This window comes from Aedes albopictus, chromosome 2 (assembly GCF_035046485.1).
Source record: "Aedes albopictus strain Foshan chromosome 2, AalbF5, whole genome shotgun sequence".
Lineage (NCBI taxonomy): Eukaryota > Metazoa > Arthropoda > Insecta > Diptera > Culicidae > Aedes > Aedes albopictus.
The window spans coordinates 364,505,195-364,521,889 of record NC_085137.1 but is presented as its reverse complement, the minus strand read 5'-3'; the positions used below and the strand labels follow the sequence as shown (position 1 = coordinate 364,521,889).

At 38.5% G+C, this 16,695-nt stretch overlaps 1 long non-coding RNA gene across 1 annotated transcript in view; it reads left to right on the top strand.

Annotated features, from left to right (window-relative positions):
- The window catches only part of LOC134288344 (uncharacterized), a 451,989-nt gene extending 436,383 nt beyond the window's left edge, over window positions 1–15,606 (top strand). Inside the window, exon 4 of the long non-coding RNA XR_009997908.1 lies at window positions 14,700–15,606. This is a non-coding gene — a long non-coding RNA (uncharacterized LOC134288344). The remainder of the gene's footprint in view (window positions 1–14,699) is intronic.
- Window positions 15,607–16,695: the final 1,089 nt, after the last annotated feature.

The following is a 16,695-nucleotide window of genomic DNA, read 5'->3' as shown; positions in this document are numbered from 1 at the left end:
CTGTGGGTGCAGTTGAGTACGGGTTGGAGTGGAAAGAGGCCCTTCTCTATCCTAGATCGGTTTCGGTTGTACGGGCGGGGTAGCGTTTGTTTTATTTGTGACATGTTGTGCGTGATTTGCGGCCCGAGCTGCGTGGTTACTTGGGAAGTATTGTGCTCTGCAATCTAGATTTTTGGTTTTAAGGTGAAGCTATGGCTGGGCTGTGCCTCGGATTTGTTGGGCGCAGGTCGGGAGAGCTGGTGGCGGTTTGTGCTGGAGGGTTTGCTCGATTGGTTATTCACTGGTGGTGGCCAGTCGATCGACTGTTCGCGCAGCCTGTCATTTGGTTCTTGGGGTTTGTGCTCTCGAGGTTCGGGGCGTTGCTTCATTGTATCTTCGCTTTAATACTAATATTCCTTGTTTGATTAACTGACTTATGTACAGGCGCTTAACTCATTCTATTTCATAGATTGCCAGATTTAAGGGTAATGGTTCAATAGGGTGTTAGCAATCAGAGTGGATTAGAACGAGTTGGCGCCTACAATACACCAACACTAACACACTTACACCAACACTTACACGCACACATGCACCTACAACTAGCTGTAAAAGACCAGTGGGCGGGACAATGGTGCCTACCCAACAGTTGTAGGTGGGGTGTTTGGCTTAGCTACATGACTTGGTCCGGCAAGCCCATAAACATCAATTGGTAGACGTATTGCCTAGTGAAAAGACAACGCAGATGGGCGAAAGCCAGGGGATGCGTTGATAATAGCAGAATAGCAGAATAGCAGAAAATTGCAATAGGATTTCTTGATGTTTCACCTTAACTATTTAAGCCAATGTCACATAAAGCAGGCTTCTTCTCTTTTTTTGCATCTAGAACTGGTCAAACGTCAAGCGTTATCTATTGGTGTGATTATAAGTAAGAAATCTATGTGACGCAGGCAAAATTATAATCCAATGATGCCTCCAGGAATTCCTCTTGGGATTCCTCTAGAAATAATTCGGGAACTCACCCAGGAGTTCCTGGTTGAGTGCCTCATGAAATACCTCATGTGATTCTAAGGATATTTATCCAAGGATCCTTCAACCTTCTATGATTCCTCCATAAATTCTTACTAAGTTTTACATCTGCTATGATATCTTTAGGAACGCCTGCCTTAATTGCTAAAGATGTTCTTGATATTATGAATTCTGTCGTTCCTCTTAAAATTCCTACTAGGATTTCTTCAGTCACTCCTGCAAGGCTCCTCCAAAAAGTTCCAATATTTCAACTATTCCTGTTCGAAGAGTCCAAAGTAACACATTTGTCGCAGAAGACTCACGGCGGCTGAAGTAAAAGACTTGGACTTCTTTATTCTTTAGTGGTTTATTAGCGAATGTCCTGTCTTCAAGAGTCATACGTCATAAGTCAGTTTCACAGCCTACCATGATTTAAGTACTGGATTACTACATTTCGGCTATCCTGACTAGTTGATGCCCTCATCAATAGAACCATAATCTGTATTCAACAAATCATCAGGAGATAGCAAGGGAGATAGCCAATGTTTCATATTTATTGGTGAACAAATTGAGTGATAAGGAAGGCTGGAAACTTGAAAACCCTCAATATCAGAAACGATCATTTGGCAATGCTTTTTTAATAACATATGGACCTTTATATTTTTCCGATAATTTAGAAGCCGAATTTATCTTCAGTACTACAAAATCTCCAACTTTGTACTCAGTAGCCTTTTTACGTTTTTTATCTGTTACTAGCTTGTTATAATTTTGATTATTTTCTATTACCTCTTTCGCTCTATTCCTTACTGTATTCAAATCATCGTTATTGCTATTATTCTGAAAAGTATCTAAAAATGTTTGCAAATTGTGCTCAGTAACATTCAAATTTTGTTGATGAAAACCAAACAACAAAACACTGGGATAATTTTTAATGGATCTATTGTATGTGTTATTGTGTATATATTCTATTTTACTCAACAAGTTATTCCATTTTAAGCCTGTGTCACTAACTAATTTAGCTAACATTGGCGATAATGTTCTATTTACACGTTCCGCTTGGCCATTAGCTTCTGGAGTATAAGCAGCAGTTTTAATATGTTGTATATAATTATTCTTAACAAAGTTATCAAATTTCATCGAAGAAAAACAAGATCCTCTATCAGTTATTATTTTTCCTGGTTTACTGTAATAGTTCATATAATTAGACAAATGTTTTATTACTTCTTCTGTGTTGGTTGATTTGGTACAATAAAATTTAACAAATTTTGTAAAGGCATCTACAACTACCAGAATATATTTGAATCCACCACTCGACGGTAATTGTATTGGTCCATAATGATCCAAATGGATTGTGTTGAAAGGTTGATTACCTTTTTCAATACATTTAAGAAAACCTTCTTTTTTCCCTTCTTTGGGACTAAAAAATATGCAACTTAAACAATTAGATATATACTTTTTCACTATTTTTCTCATGTTCGAAAACCAATAGTGCTTTTTAATTTCAATCATCGTCTTTTCAATACCAATGTGACCTTTTAAATCATGGCACATTCTAATGATATTGTCAATCATTAGTTTTGGGATTACTAACAACAATTTACCATCATTCTTTCTGAATAATATGCCATTACTTAACTCAAAGTTTGGAAAACTGCTGTTTTCTAGGTGTGTTTTAATATTTTTCAATTTCTCATCCTGTTCTTGAGCGAGTATCACATTTCTTTCCACATCTTCTGTTTCTAATACATTTATTTGATAAGTTCAAGATTTTCTTGTTATTTGTTTTTCGTTACTCATATTTTGCCTACTCAATGCATCTACATGCCGCATTTTAGCTTCATCTCTATATTTAAGAGTGTAGTCATAATTTTCCAAAAACAAAGCCCATCTGCTGATTTTAGGATTTATTTCTTTTTTAATTAAAGTTTGTGCCAAAGCATTACAATCCTTAAAAATTTTGAATTTCATACCGGATAGATAAACATGAAAACGCTTGATTGCATGAACAACTGCCAAGGTTTCTAATTCAAAACTGTGTAATTTAGATTCAAAATTGTCAGTATTTTTGCTAAAATAATTAATTGGATGAAAGTTGTTGTCATCTTGCTTCTGTAACAAAATGGCTCCAAACCCATGGGAACTTGCATCACAATGTAAATGGGTTTCAGCATTAGGGTTAAAAATAGCTAATATTGGTGCTGTGACTAATTTTTGTTTAAGTGTTTCATATGCACTAATTTGTGCCTCTCCAAAATCAAAAGCTGTATCTTTCTTCAAAAGGTTATACAATGGTCTTGCAATAGTAGCAAAATTTTTAATAAACTTCCGAAAATAACTTGTCAATCCCAAAAAGCGTTGCACATCTTTAACATTTTTAGGAACTGGAAATTTAGAAACAGCTTCAATATGCGATTGATTCGGACGTTTACCATTCTGATTGATAGTATATCCCAGATAATCAATTTCAGTAAACAAAAATTTGCATTTTTCCAAATTTAATTCCAAAAGATTATCGCTTAAAATTTTAAAAACCATTTTCATTATTTCTAAATGTTCTTCAATTGTATCTGAGAAAATTATTATATCATCAATGTAAACACATATTTTACCTTTAGCAATCAAGTCTTTAAAAATAGTATTTATAAATCTTTGGAATACTGCTGGAGCCAAGGATGGGAACACTCACTTGCAAAGAGTTACACTCACTTGCTATTTTCTCAGCTCAGAAGCGTGTAATCATGAAACGATGTATGGAAGACTTTTGCATTGTGGTTTTGTCTAAAACTTTGCCAAACAGAGTAGGGGTCGCACACGCATACCGAAGTCGTGAGGGAGCTGCGAAGGCAACTCTCCACGAGGTGAATGTAAATTACACTCACCTCGTGGAGAGTCGCTTTTACAACTCTGTCACGACTTTGGTATGCGTGTGCGACCCCAACTCTGCTCGGAAAAGTTTTAGGTAAAACCACAATGCAAAAGTCGTCCATACATCGTTTCTTGATTGCACGCTTCTGAGCTGAGAAAATAGCAAGTGAGTGTAAATCTTTAAAAGTGAGTGTTCCCATCCCTGGCTGGAGCATTACAGAGTCCAAAAGGAAAACGTAAATATTCATACTGCCCAGATGGTGTAACAAAAGAAGTGTATTTGGTGCATTCTGGAGCAATTCTAATTTGGTGAAACCCTGCTTTCAAATCTAAAACTGAAAAAATCTTTTTATTCCTGAGTTTATCTAAAATTTCTTCAATTGTTAAAGGATAGTTGTCCCTATATGTATCTTTGTTGAGTTTTCGATAATCAACACACATCCTAACATCGCCATCTTTCTTCGGAATCAATACAATAGGACTGGCATAAGGAGAATCACTTTCTTTAATTATTTTGTCACGTAAAAGCTCTTTAATTTTATCATCTACTTTATTTTTTTCAGAATATGCTAGTCTTCTAGGTTTGAAGTGAAACTGAGTACCAGTTTTTAGAGAGATTTTCATTTCATATTTTGTTTTTGGCTGACTAGGCTTATCGGAACAAATGTAATCCATTTTAAAAATTTCCATAAACTTTGCAATATGATCGCTACTTACATTTCCAACACTTTTCAATATTTCAGATTCTTCAAGGGAACTTATTTGTTTTATTTCATTTTTATTTCCATGCACCTCCTTTCGGATCACCGGAGTTCTCGAAATTTTAATACGGCTTCTCTCGATGATGGTTTGAATGTTAGGTTTCATTATAAAATAACTTCCTATTATAGCTCATACGATGACATCGTCAAATCAGGAACGACCAAAAATTTAATCCTGCAATGGACATTTTGAACGCAAATGTTAGTTATTAATGTACCTAAAATGGTTAGTCGTGTTCCTCCGATACCCTTGTAAACTTTTTTGTTATCAAAATCAAGAATTTTTGAATTTTTTACTAATTTAAGGCATATCAGAGAAACAGGACTTCCTGTATCAAATAGAGCTGTGAAACATTGGTCATTGTCTGTCAATTTTATATCTACCAGTCTGTTGTAATCTTGTTCAGCCTGACTCTCTGATGTAGCATCAACGGCTCCAATCCTAGTTTCTCTCATCCATGGATTATTTCGGCGGGTTGATTGATCCCTTTGGTCGAATGGTTGGCGGATTTTCCGACATCTTGCGGCAATATGTCCTGGTAACTTACAGTTATAGCACTCGAGCGAAGTTGAAGTCGATGGTCCACGAAGTTTGATCATTGAAAAGGCTCTCGAAACATCAGCAACTGTTGAAAAATTCTGCATCCTAGCTTGATTCTTCAATTGTTGATCTGGAATTCCTTCGACGAGATATTCCACGAACTCTGACTCCCGAAGTCGTAATGGTACCGCCAAAATTCTTTTTCACAGCAGTATTGGCCAAAAGTTTAATTTTCTCTCCATTTTCTTGATTCCAAACGTTTGCGTACTTGAAACAAGCTCTCATGCAGCACAAATGTCATCTTCAAACTAGCAAGAAAATCTTCAAATTCCATTGACATCAATTCCGGTGACGAAGTAAACCAAACTTGAGCATTTCCTTTTAAGCATTTGAAAACCAACAGCTTCATAATTTCCTCACTTATCTTGAAAACTTGTTTAGTATGTTGTACAATGTTGATGAAATGATTCACATTTTCTTGAGTGGAGCCCGAAAAATCCGGCAGCAACGCAGAAATTTCTTCCATTTTGAAAAGCCGTTCATCGCCACGTTTTCCTTCATGGTTGATTCTGGTGAAGTTTTCAGCTACATTGGATCCATCTCCACTGCCCGAAGCTTCTCCTATGTTTGCAGATTGTCCAGAACTTGAATTCCCATCGGTTGAGTTTTGACGATCCGAGAAAGGAAGACCGCTTCCGATATTTCCCAAATCTTGAATTTCCGAGGGTTTCTGGCTCCGTAAAAACATCTTGAACAGCTTGGACTCTATCCCACTTCTGAATTGAAGTAAAAGACTTGGACTTCTTTATTCTTTAGTGGTTTATTAGCGAATGTCCTGTCTTCAAGAGTCATACGTCATAAGTCAGTTTCACAGCCTACCATGATTTAAGTACCGTAAACCGGGGTCAAATTGATCTCCGGGTCGAAATTGATCAGACGATTTTCCGTTAGATAAAACATACTTCAAATAGTTTCCAAGCAAATATCGTTTAGTATCGATTCCCAACTACACGATAGTTGAAAGGAAATTACTTAAAATATGCTAAACCTAACCGAAAAACATGTGATCAATTTCGACCCGAAGATCAATTTGACCCCGGTTTACGGTACTGGATTACTACAGCGGCACAGGTTTTGTTGCACAGGAGTCACTGTGACTTACTTCTAACAAATGAATTCTTACTTCCTAGAAGTAAATCGCAGTGACTTCTGCTTCATGAAAACCTGCGCCGCTGTGACTCTTCTATGACAAGTGTGTTACTTGGGGTATTTGCCAAGATTCACTCAGGTATTCTTGCTGCAACTCATCCAGCACAATTTGATGGAGTTTCCAAAAGATTTCCTCTTCAGATTCCGCTAGAAAAACTTCTGTGATTTCTCCAGAATCTTCTCCAGAGATTCCTCGGAAATTTATTTCTGAGATACAAAAGTAATTCTTAAAAAAATATTGTAAGGATTTCTCCAAGAATAACAGATAGAATTCCACTAGAAATTTCTTCAAAGATTCCTCCAGATATTCCTTATTTGATTTTTCCAGGAATACTTCCTAGAATGCATCCAGGATTTTTGTAAATTACTTCAGGAATTTTGATGATGATGATGATAATGGTCCCGCCACATACCCCTACAAAGGTTTGAGCTAGACGATATATTATTAAGATAATTATTAATTATGATCAATGAAATCAGATTTGCAAGCTAAATACGGTCTGATTCTTTTCACAGATAAAAACAACATTATAATTTGTCATACTGTACAGCAAAAACATAAATTTCGAAATACTACTGCTCTCATCTACAGATGTTTGCAAGCGTTACTAATGATCATGAAAGACCAGAAAAACAAAAATATTGCGAGGATTGATAACGTTCGCGCGATGTCAAAACAGTTGGCAATATTCTCAACCTAAGTTTTTTTTCCATGGACTCTCGCTGTGACCCTTCTTGAAAATCCAACTAGGATTCCACCAGTGCACGAATTTCTCCAGAAGTTCCTGCTGAGATCAGGGATTGGCGGCATGCACCGTGCGGTGCGAAAAAAGCGTGTGCTTCACACAATCGCAAGTGCCCGTCTCCCGTTTTGCCGAGAGACAAAAGACGTATGAGTGAGAGCTTTCGTAATTGTGCGAGAGACAATCGCAGCACTAGCTCCACGGCGCAGGGAGTAATGCACGGTGCTTGGGACTGCGCTTGTCTCCAAACAGAAAAAATCAATTAATAAATTAATTGAAGAGTTTGTGTTTTCGGCAAAGTTGTTAAGCTTGTCAAGCGTTGACAAGTGATGGGTCGTTTGATTCGAAATTTTTCCAATCGTGCGTAGTATCAAGCCAAGTGCCAAGCACGGAGACAAGCACCGAGAGAGTGCATACGACAGAATGTGAGAGACAGGAGAGCTCCAGCGCGCGGCAAAGTAAGCGAGCAACACACAACCGATTGCGCGTACGCGTCTCCTTCTAGTTTGTTGTGCTGTCTCGTAGCAGAGTGTGCGGCACGCAAAGAGTTTTGAGTCGCACCCTATCCCTGGCTGAGATTCATACAGAAGTTCCTTATGTAATTAAAGACTGCCCCTGAATGTTACCAGGAATAACTGTGTTTATTGCGCTAGAAATTCCTCCGAGGATAAAGCACGTTTTTTTTTTCTAGGCATTCCTCCAGGAATTCCTTCAACAGTTCTTCTGAGGATTTCTTCGCGAATTTCTCCAGTGATTTCTCAAGAAGTTCCTCCAGGGATTTATCAGAGAATTTCTCTAGTGATTTTCTGCAAAATTTACTCTAAGACAAAGCGGACCGTTACTGGCGTTCTTACACCCAGTATTACACGAAATCGAGTTCACTTACAATGCGGTCTACTGTCATCTCGTTTGGAGTTAAAAGGCTATGTTCCAGCAGGGATGAAATGCCAATAATGATTAGAAGATGTAATATTTGTTATGTAAAGAGTTATATAACATTTCTTATCAACTGTGACACCGAAAACTCTTATAAAACATTGAAATTGGTCATATAACCCATAACTGGATAGCAGGCTTGGTTCCAGGAGGGGTGAAATATCATATAGAAAATTTTATAAATCACTCTAATTATTTAAATAGTGAAAAGTTGGACAAAAAAAAAGTTACATTATATCGAGGTAAAAGTTACGTTATATCGAGATTACGTTATATCGAGGTTACGTTATATCGAGGTATGACTGTAAGTAGAAACGTAGCCAAAATTATTTTTAGTATTTATTACAGCGTGTGCCAATGATTGGAGCCATGTACCAGTTATGGTTACAATTTTTAACTTTGGTTCCTTTTCTATTTGCATACATTCCTTCGAAAAAGGGCGCAAGGAAGCCGAAATTTTAAGGGAAATGATTTATTTCTACCATAATTTGAGCAAAGTGTGCAGTTTAAATGAGTGCAACCATCTTCTGTGAAAGTGATCTGCAGGCTTGTCATTTGCTCCCGCAATGTGCCTCAAATGCATGTTTTTGTTCTCTTTATCTTTGTCCGCTCCCACCGCTATCGTTTGTGCGGGAGCGTAGCGCAAGGAGGAAGCATGCGAAAACAAAGAGAAACATCGAATCACAAAAAATCAGCACAAAGAGAAACATTTTCGTCAAGGGGCCTGCAACTCTAAACTTTCTAGTATTTCTTGCTCAAGTATACCAGTAGTATCGCTAGTATTTTTTAGTATGAGCGTAGCATGCCTTGCGTCCATAGCAACGTCCATACGAAGAAAACAGTTCTCAGAGTTGTTGACATAGCTGTCGATTTGTCTTCGTAAAAAGAAATTCATAGATTTTTTTTCAACGCAACGCAAACGTTACTTCAGGATATTTACTCGATCGGTTCTTCAAGGAGCAAGTTGTTTGTGCTACGCATTGACCTACCAGTTGAGCCAGGTGGTCAAATAAAGGCAGCACCAGAATCTCTTTTCTGTAGCGACTGACGATTTCACGGAAGGAACAGAATTTAATTGGATGAACAGAGCTAGCTGGAAGTATATACACACATGACCTTCAACAAACGAGTAACGTTGAATGGAAGTTGAGCGGAACTGACGTCTCAACATCAAAATAGATCCCGGAGTAATGGTCAATCCTTTTACAAGACCAGCACCAGCGCCTGCACCTGCATCGGCTTGTTAGTGCTAGGAGTACGAGTAATAAGTAGCCACCACGGTTGAAAATTTAATTCGAAAAGATGTAACCAAGGATTGCGTCAAGAGAATAAAATTTGCACGTTTTGTTTTTAATATTTTTCTAAGGAGCATCAATAAATTGTTCAATGACCTATGTAGTTGTTTCATTTCAGTTGTCGATTACCAAACTCCTGTCTGCCATTTAATTTTTTTTACCAACATCCTGCTACAAAACTTCTTATTTCAACACGGGACAGCACGGCTACTAACATTAAGTAACGTTTTAATAAGTAGGTATTGCAATGGACTTATCCACCGATGAACTAAATTCATCGCGGTCCGAGACTAGAGCGGGGTCTGTTCCAATCAGAATCGTCCAATTCTGACTAGAACGGCCCCGCTCTAGTGTCAAAATTCTCGGACCGCGATGAATTCGGTTCATCGGTGGACAAGTCCATAGATTCCAATGGGAATGTTCAGCCTTCCCCGTATCTTCTTGTTTAGCCAGACATTAGTTTATCAGTTTTGACAGCTCTCCAAAATGCTTGGCTCATATATCCAGACAAATCAAAGCAATCAGTCTGCTTATCTGAAAGTATTTCCGTGGTATTTTCTAGTATTTTGCCATACTAGTGAAAGTTTAGAGTTGCAGGCCCCTTGATTTTCGTGCATCATTTTTGAGGCTCCCGCAAAGTTGATCGACAATTTCACCGGCGTTTTACGCGGTATGATCGTTCCGTTCGCATGGCATGACACAATTGCATACATAAATACTTGTACGCTTGTTAATTATTGATTTTTGAGCATAAGCAAATTTATGTTAACTCCCGGTGCACAAAGTGCCTCAATTTTGAGTAAACGCACTTTTTTATGCAAACAAATCCGCACATGTTTGGGGCTGTCCATAAACCACGTGGTCATTTTTTTGGGACTTTTCAACCCCCCCCCCCCCCCCCGCGTGGTCATTAGTTCATACAAAATTTTTTATTTGTCCATACAAAATGGTCATTCGCCGAACCCCCCCCCCCCCCCCTCATGACCACGTGGTTTATGGACAGCCCCTTTCGGTGTCACAAGTTGCAAGCAGGAAGGTGAAAGAAACCGAGAGAAGCCGCTCTAGCATTGGATGCGGGAGCGTGGTGCAGATTTTTTGTTCTCTTGTTTTGCTCTGAGGAGGATTCCATCTCTGGTGATCTGTTGTTCACAAAATTATTCTTGTTGATTTAATTGGTACTATAGCCATATTTGGTACACTTACCCTATTTTGACGTTAGGTTATGCTACAGTAGTGACCGGCACAAAAAAGATCCACCATCTAGATGAAACAGTTTCTAATGAAAACTTCATGCAAAAATGATAAAAATATCCTTTTCAATGAATGCATTACATCCACTTTACATTGCTTTAGTAATCTGTGTTGAAAAATATTTGGGTTTTGAGGAATAAAGTGATTTCTGATAAGATTTGGAAAATTGCTTAAAAATTGGGTATGACAGAAAAAAAGATCAATCTAGCCATTTAATTTGAAACTTCAAATTTTTACCAAATTTTCACATGTCTTGCATCTTGATGTATGCTATTGTGATGTTTTCGACAAATGAAATTTATTTTTACATGAGTTTTACAATTTTAGGGTGACATGGGGCTGGTTTATTTTTCATGGTTAGTATAATGGGTAAAATTTTCCCTAAACTACAGAAACTATCTGTAAGCAAGAATGAATGCTATTAATCTACAATATGACAATAATTAAGCTTGCAGATATACAGGGATGTACTTTTTTGGACAATTTTTATGAGTTTTGGTCGACTAATGCAAAGAAATGCACATGTTGTGAAGCTCATAAGGATTTTTTGATAACTCAAAACACACTCACGTTTGTATATCGCAATGATTACCTCCATCTGCTAGTGCTAAAGCATACTGGAGGTATACTCTACCATATACACTTTGATAATTGCAAAAATGTGCCAAATTTGTAATTTTCAATATGAATATGATAGAGTATACTTCCAGCAAGCTACAGCACAAGCAAATGGAGGTGATCATTGCGATATACAAACGTAATAGTTTTTTGAGTTATAAAATAATCCTTAATAATCTTCACAACATGGACAAAAGTTGTCCAAAAAATTACATTTCTGTATATCTGCAAGCTGAATGATTGTCATATTGCAGATTAATAGCATTCAATGTTGCCTACAGATTGCTTCTGTAGTTTAGGGAAAATTTCATCCATTATACCAACCATGAAAAATAAACTCACCCCATATCACCCTAAAATTGATAAAAGTCATGTCAAAATAAAGTTCATGTGTCGAAAACATCACAAAAGCATACACCAAGAAGCAAGACGTGTGAAAATTTGGCGAAATTTTGAAGTTTCAAAATTAATTGCTAAGTGGATATTTTTTCTGTCATACCAAATTTTTATGCAATTTTCTCAATCTTATCAGAAATCCCATAATTTCTCAAAACCCAAATATTTTTCAACAAAGAACACTAAAACAATGTAAAATGGATGGAGTGCATTCATTAAAAGGAATATTTTATCAATTTTGCATGTAGTTTTCATTAGACACTGTAACAACTATATGGTGGATCTTTTTTGTGCCGGTCACTGTAGTAAGCACTCTTTATTTGATTTGTTTTAGAAAATTAAATTTGAGAAATGTTCAACACTTCAGTTGAAACTACATGAAATTTCAATGGCCATGCATACTTTTAGGCGTTTAACGGGTTAGATTTCTGCCCCAATTTATAAGTCATTTTTCTTTTCTCTTTGAGTAATTATCATCTCTCTCACTTGTGTAGAGCTGTATTGTATCTATACAGATCAGAATAAAACAATAGCATAGAAGTTTTGCTGAAATAAAACTTGGGAAAATTATCAGATATTGAGGACCTACAATCAAGATTTTTATTGGAACCACACCATAGACTTCCATCTTTAATATTATTGGAACTTGACCTTTGATAACAAACTTATTTAAAGATTTGAATTGTGAGACACCTTGGGCGTTAACGAGTTAAAAATGGATCGGATCGGTCTAGTCGTTACGGAGTTATGGCCATTTAGGTGTTCCGAATCGGATTTCTCCGCTGGTGTCGTTGTTGGCGGTCACCAGTGAGCCCAAGTACACGAATTCTTCAACCGCCTCGATTTCATCACCGTCGATATAAATTCGGGGTGACGGGCGTGGAGATTCCTCCCTGGAGCCCTTTTCCATCATGTACTTTGCCTTCGCCTGGCTTTACTCTTTAGTCGGATGTACGTTTCCGCCATCCTCTTAAATTTACGAGCTGTAATATCAATATCATCAGCGAATCCAAGCAGCTGAATGGGCTTCGTGAAAATCGTCCCACTCGTGTTTACCCCCACTCTCCTAATTAAACCCTCTAAAGCAATGTTGAACTGCAAGCACGAAAGACCATCACCTTGCCGTCACCCTCTGCGATATTCGAAGGGACTCGAGAGCGTCCCTGATACTCGAACTACGCACATCACTCGATCCATCGTCGCCTTGATTAATCGTATCAGTTTATCCGGGAAACCGTATTCGTGCATAATCTGCCATAGCTGTGCAAAATAGTTATTTATGTGACGAGTTGCAAAAAGTTGATTTTTTCAGCACGAGTCGTACATTTATCCAACGAGGCTTGCCGAGTTGGATAAATACGAAGAGTGTTGAAAAAGTCGAGTTTTGCAACGAGTTCCATACAAAATTTTATGCAATGATTTTTTCATAATGCAACTTATTTGAGTTGCATAATGTTCATAATGCAACTCAAATGAGTTGCATTATGAACATTATGCAACTATTTTTCATTATGCAACTCATTTAAGTTGCATTATGAACCAGTACGGAAAAGTTGGCCATTATGATACTGAAATGAGTTGTGTAAAATCGAAATTATGACACTGAATTGCATAAATATATTTATGTAATTGAATTTATCGTCTTGATATTAAACAACCTCCATTGATATTGATAGTGATCAAAAGTTAAATGGTAGGACTGATATTGTTCAGCTCTGCCTATATATTGAACATAACGTCGGAATAGGGTCTTGTACCATTTGGGCAGGTGTACCTATTTTGGGCACTTGTCGCTGTAACTAAGTCAATTTCAAACCGATTGTTTTGAAATTTTGTCCAAAGTTAGGCACGTACAGTATCTAAATTCAAATCAATCGGTTTGAAATTGACTTAGTTATAGCGACAAGTGCCCAAAATAGGTACACCTGCCCAAATGGAACAATACCCTATGTGCCATCAATAAGTTTCCCAATTCAATAATGACTAAATCAAGCATGATCACTGATCAGGAATACTTCGGCTTACTTAGGTGGATATATCATGAGTATTGCATTTACAACGAGAAAGGCATTATCACCACTAGGTGGATTAATCTAGGTTTTGATCACATATTTTCCCTTCCGACCACTGTCCTGCGTGAAACAAGCGTAACGATTAATAAATCGATAATGAAATTCATCATGCAAAATCCATCACCCTACTAGCAGCAACCTGAGAGCAGCTTGTCAATCATGCATCGCGCGCCGTATGTATACAGCTTCGAGAGTAGCGGAGCGGTAGGCGCGTCGAGCATGTGTCGACAAATTGCCGGTTGTCATTCAATCTGCGCGCGGCCAACAAAACCCGCGCTCGGCTCACCGTTCCTCTAGTATGCGATGCCCTGCGATGCGATGCGACAACGATGATGATGAAGTGGCGTCTGGTCTGGCGCGATAGGCCTTCGATACCTCGCTACGACTCATAAACTATCAGTGAGGCACTGCTGGACCATCGAAAGTTCTGCCAGAAAGGGAACCTGTTTTTTATCTCCACTGGACATGACGACAGAGGTTTTTTTTTGCAATCTCGGCGTGTGGAATTAATTTGTGGCTTCGAAATTTTGCCAAACCTTCAAGGGGGGTACGATGGGACGGCGACTGTCTCGCATGAATTGTGGACGCTACGAAGCACCTGCCTGTATGAACCCGCGTAGGCTGCTTGACATGCCATGACTGGGCAGTTGGCTAACAAGTGGCATTAATTTGTTAATTAAATATTCAGTAAATGGTTGGCGAAAACGGTGTTAATAGGAAAGAAGAGTGGTAGAGCAAAATCACGAATTCATGTAGTGGCCCACAGTGGCCAAGTTTTGTACAAAAATTGGACGAATATACATTATTATCCAAATCATGGGATTCAATATTCATTTGTTATACATTACAATTTTCGACAAAAATACATTATTGGTAAGGGACGTCATGGAAATAGCCGACAAAGTGCCTTGAGTTTTTACAGAATTCCCTGAGAGAATATGGAAATCAAGGAACTCTATCGAGAAGATTTGCAATGGAATTGCTGTTTTACAATTAATCTTAAATTTTCTTTTCTGCCTTCTTTCCAGGTCACCTCCGACGCAATAACTAACAAGACCGTTGCTCATTAAAGTCAACTAAAGAAACGTCTACGCTTTAATTACAAAAAAAGCCAAGCAATAGCCAACCATCCTTCAGCATTAGATGCACCTATCTGTAACAGTTGTCGCCGGAAAATAAGCAAACAAACGCAACCAGCCCAGAAATATCACCCACCGTAAATCCCATAATTTGCCTTTTCTACCGGAAGTGTTTCTTAGCGAGCTAGAGCGTGTGAGTGTGCACCACGCTGCAACAAACAACGACGACACCAATGACCCAGTTGAGCCATGTCCTGGCTTCCTCCACGGAAGCACCATCAACCTAGCACAAGCAACAATTGAAACAAACGGCGTAACTCAACAAATACCGGTGGCCGTACAGTGTGCCACCGAGAAATATCATGGAAAATGTGTACGCGAACGAAAGCTATGAAACAAGTGCTGCCGCGACAGACGTCGGGACAGACGTCGTTGTTCCGCCTCCGAGCATCTGCAAGCCCGTCGGAATCAGAAAGATTCCCAACAGATCCAGCAGCACCCACAGCGTCCGGATACTGTCCCCAACGCCTCCCTCCCCGACGGCCACCCTGCCCCTGGCCGAGGTAACAGTTTCCACCATCAGCATCCCGCCGATGATGATGATGGTGGAACCCGACCAGCAGGACGACAATCAGCAGCATGAGCGTACAGAGCTGCCACCGGTATCATTCAAACTGCAAGGAAACAGTACAAACAGCACAACCGCCAGCTCCGGCACCAAGAAGGCAAAGGTGGACTTTGTGCGCTTTGACTCGACCGAGATTCACTACACGGATCACGATGAGGTGCGGACTAAAATTTCGGACGAAATTAAAAGGTAAGTGAGCGAGTGTTTTGTTTGCTGCCACGTTGATGAGTCGGTGGTGGGAATCCAGGACGGTGAGATAGGTAGTTTGGTTTTTACTTCGTAGTCGTCGGGTAGTTATTTGAAGAGACTGCTGAAGAGAAACAACCTTTGTTTAAATTTTACTCGTTATGTATGAAACGCGGGGCTGCTGATGTTTCCAATGCATCTCTATAATAGTGTATTGTTAAGCTGATGAAATTGAAATTGAAAAAAAAATTTAATCCACCTATGGTGAACAGAACCCTTCTCACACTTATTAAAATTATTGTTGTATTATTCGTATTCAACATTTTTATTTTATGTGGTTCCCAAAATAGCATTATTGACAATGGGACAAAAATGCCAGGCACCTCCTAGCCTAGAATCTTGTATGAAATGCTTAAACATAGCTTTGTTAACTGCCAAAAGATCTTGAATCGGATCAACAAATGGATAAGAAAATCATCGAGATACCCTTTGTTTATCTCTTAATCAGTCGAATAAATTAGGTCCAAAGTACTTGGGACTCATGGCTATCGTGTAAAAAGGACAAAAATGATATACAGTAAGGACCCGATTTTGTCAACCCCTAGTAGCATTTTGGGCTCACAAAATCGGATACCTGACAAAATCGGGACATTTTTTTAAAATAATTTTTTTTATTCATGAAAACATGTTCTGAGCACGTCAGTGACGGAGATAGCTGTGTAGAGTCTGCTTTGGGTTTGTTCAAATATTACGTAACGCCAATGAGGGGGAGGGGGGTCCAGCGCTGATTTACGCTTCACAGTAGTCCAGATTTGAAAATACCTGGCAAAAATTGCCAAATCATAGTAGTCTGCAAGTTTTAGCCTATATGAATGTATTGGAACATGATTTAGCGCTCAATTTCATTTTAAAGGCATTTTCATTTTTTGTCGATTTCTTCGAACAAAATCCGAACAAAATCGAAGTTTTTCATACAATTTTACCATACACATATCATCATGGCGTTATTATTTTAGCAGCTCTTGGCAGTTGCATTTTTCTTTAACCAATTCTGCATACATAAACGAGCATTTGAACGGAATCTCCCCGCGAGGAGTAGCAGGGAGCGATTTGTAAGACACTTTGAAGTCG